Source organism: Podarcis cretensis (assembly GCF_951804945.1).
Source record: "Podarcis cretensis genome assembly, chromosome: 17".
Lineage (NCBI taxonomy): Eukaryota > Metazoa > Chordata > Lepidosauria > Squamata > Lacertidae > Podarcis > Podarcis cretensis.
In genome coordinates this window covers 1013827-1017801 of record NC_137187.1, presented here as the reverse complement: position 1 = coordinate 1017801, position 3975 = coordinate 1013827, and positions in this window count along the sequence as shown.

The window sequence follows — 3975 nt, the reverse complement described above, 5'->3', positions numbered from 1 at the left end:
CTCCTCCTCCGCCGCTTCTTCTTCTTCCTCCCTCCGCCTCCCCTCACGCCGACTCCGCCTTCTCCTCACCACACCGCCGGGACCGTCTCCTCAGGTACCGCCCCTCCGCTGGCACCGCAGCCAATGGAGAGCCGGCTCGGCCGCCCTCCAACCAATCGGAGACCGCGAGCGGTGGGAAGGGCAGGTGGAGGCCCAGCCCACTTCAAGCCTTAGATGGCGCGGACGGAGGCCCGCACGGGCTTGGGGCTCAACGCGAAGGTTAGATTGACGTGGGGCGCGGGGGCGGGGAGAGAGAGAACAGGAACTGCGCGAGAGGCCAATGAGCGGCTGGGAGGGCGGGGCGGAGGAGCCTTTCTCCAGAAGCCGAAATCTGCCGGATAGAAGCGCAGTAGGAAACATATGCGCGGTAATAGGATGCTTTCATAGAATCCTAGAGTTGGAAGAGAGCACAAGGGCCATCGAGTCCAACCCCCTGCCAAGCAGGAAACACCATCAGAGCACTCCTGACATATGGTTGTCAAGCCTCTGCTTAAAGACCTCCAAAGAAGGAGACTCCACCACACTCCTTGGCAGCAAATTCCACTGTCGAACAAATTCCACTTTCGTAGTGATGCTTCTTGCGAGAAAAGCAATGACAAACCTAGACAGCATCTTAAAAAGCAGAGACATCACCTTGCCGACAAAGGTCCGTATAGTTAAAGGTATGGTTTTCCCAGTAGTGATGTATGGAAGTGAGAGCTGGACCATCAAGAAGGCTGATCGCCGAAGAATGGATGCTTTTGAATTCTGGTGCTGGAGGAGACTCTTGAGAGCCCCATGGACTGCAAGAAGATCAAACCTCTCCATTCTGAAGGAAATCAGCCCTGAGTGCTCACTGGAAGGACAGATCCTGAAGCTGAGGCTCCAAGACTTTGGCCTCCTCATGAGAAGAGAAGACTCCTTGGAAAAGATCCTGATGTTGGGAAAGATGGAAGGCACAAGGAGAAGGGGACGACAGAGGACGAGATGGTGGGACAGTGTTCTTGAAGCTACTAACAATGAGGGAGTTACAGATAGGTAGCCGTGTTGGTCTGCCATAGTCAAAACAAAATAAAAAAATTCCTTCCAGTAGCACCTTAAAGACCAACTAAGTTAGTTCTTGGTATGAGCTTTCGTGTGTATCTGAAGAAGTGTGCATGCACACGAAAGCTCATACCAAGAACTAACTTAGTTGGTCTTTAAGGTGCTACTGGAAGGAATTTTTTTATTTTGTTTTAACAATGAGGGAGGCAGTGGAAGACAGGAGTGCCTGGCATGCTCTGGTCCAGGAGGTCACAAAGAGTCGGACATGACTAAACGACTAAACAACAACAACAAAGGATGCTTTCGAAGTGGCGCATGTGAAAAAAACCCCGTGTGGCCTGTTTACTTTCCAGATTCCCACCGAATTATGCCAGCCCTTATTGAGAATTTACTGACGCCCATGGCTGGGCATTGGGAAAGATTCCATCAAGGGTGTCTCTGAAAAATTGTACACATCACTTGGGAAGACAGGCAAACTGGAAGAAGCAAAGATCACCAGTGTCAAAGCAATGATTCTTCAACATCAACTTCGTTGGACTGGTCATGTTGTGCAGATGCCTGACTATCATCTTCCAAAGCAACTCCTCTATTCCAAACTTAAAAATGGAAAGCGAAATGCCAGTGGCCAAGGAGAGATTTAAAGACTCTCTCAAGGCAAATCTAAAAATAAATGTTGTATAAACACTGACAACTGGGAAACACTGGCCTGCAAGCGCCCCAATTGGAGAACAGCCTTGATCAAAGGTGTCATGGACTTTGAAGATGCTCGAACTTTGAAGATGCCCAGCACATGTAAGAAACTACAACTCCCAATATTCCTTTGGGGGTAATGTTATTTAAACGTTTTAGACTGGAGTCTTTCAAGCTTCTCTGGCCTACTCCCACGTAAGTGACTGTTAGAGCATGACAGAGATAAATGGTTTAGATATGCCAAATGGTCCCTTAAGAGCAGCTGGTCACAAAACCACACCAGAACAGATGCAACCCTAGAGTTAATCCAAATTATGCCCAGAGCCTGGTGCACATACTTCAGAACTCACTGGGAATGATGACTGCTTTGCTCTTGCATTTTACATATGTATGTGTGTAAAATCGCCAAAAAAAGTATCACATTTGCCATCAGAAGATAAATTGAGGGCACTGGTTAAGGAAATATGCTAAAAACAGAGTCAAATTGCTTTGATGCTATTTTAAAACCATAATAGCTCAGGAAGAACGATACCATCAAGTGTGAAAGAAGTGAAGGAAGCTTCATTTTTTTTAAAAAAGTAGTTTTCCTCAAGTGAGAACAACAAAAAAAAATACTCTGTACATGTAAACTACAAGAGGGGAAGCGAAATATTGAGAGCATATTGCTAGAAATAGAATTGTAGAGTTAGAAGGGACCCTGAGGGTTTTCTAATTCAACCCCCTGAAATGCAGGAATATGCAGCTGTCCCACACGGGGATCAAACCTGCAACCTTGGTGTTATCGGCACCATGCTCTAAGGAACTGAGTGACCCACTTGGATCATACGACGTATTTATCCTCAACATGTCTTAAGCTTGTTCGCGCCTTGAAAGGTCATTTTTAACAAATGAAGCGCTGTATACATTTTGCTAAATAAAATGCCATCTGTGAAAGAACACAGCTCAGTAACCAATGTGAGGTTTTAGGCCTGGTTTGACTTGTCAGTCCTACCTTGAATATCCTGTTGGCGGGGACCAATGATTTGTTTGTTCTTTTTCAGACCATAAACATTTCAAAGCGCTGTACAGCAGATACAACAATACAAACAATAAAACAGAATTTAAAACCAAGAGAACCAATGAGTGACAAAGTGGCTAGGTTAGGTCAATAAAACAGGAATGATTGGGAAGGCAAGTCTTTAATGTGCATTGAATAGTTAAGACTGACAATAGTTTCTTCTTCTTTGGTAATCACTCGTAGCCGAGTAAGGTTGTCTTCCATAAACACGGGTTTTAACTGTGGAGGCCAATTCTGAATCCACACGTCCTTCCACAGTGGGGACATAGGTTTCCGGGTGGGAGTTGATCACGGTGAGAGTTTGCCAAGCATGCCTTCCTTCCCCCCCCCCTTTTGTCCTGAGTTTGAGCATCTTCAGAACCCATGACACCTTTGGTAAAGGCTGTTCTCCAATTGGAGTGCTTGCAGGCTAGTGTTTCCCAGTTGGTGTTTATACTACAATTAATGTATGGTGTCTGGAGAAGGTATTCCATAAGGGACAAGGGGTGCTGCCTGTTCCATGTCACTCCTAGCACCACTAAGACCTCATCAGATGACCTCTGTGACCTGGCAGGCCTATAAAGGAGAATAATCAGATAGTCTGGTCCTAAATTCTTTAGGATTCCATATTGTACGCCAACTAAACCTTATTGAGCGCTCCCTATCTCTCTCCTGCAAATCTAGTTGTGAGCTACAAGCTTACTTTGCTGGAGTCTGTGCAAATGAGTTTCTGGCCATCTCCCCAGATAAACTCATCTTCACCCAAAGCATGCAAGGACAAAGCTAGCTTAGGTGGGAAGTCTGCTTGAGAGGACGATCCAATTTGTCAAGTTGCACCACAGCCTTGTTATATGGGGGATTTGACAATTGTGTCAGTGTATGGACAGTTTGTGCCTGCGAACTGAGTAGATAAACTTCCGGTAGAAGTTCATCCAGCCTCATTTTCTAATGCTTGCATCTTGCCTACATCTAGTGATATTTGTTTTCTGAGCCCCTTTTCTGGATTCTTACACAAGCATATATACAAAGAACTGCTTTATTAGTCTGTTTGCTGTCATTTCCCCCACCAGAACAGTACTGCAACAGGCTTTCCCCCCAGTTTAAAAGTGCCTGATTCTCCCTGAGACCATGATAGTGCAATCAAGTCTCTTCTGCACGGTCTTTCTTATTTATTAGCAGAATCTGCA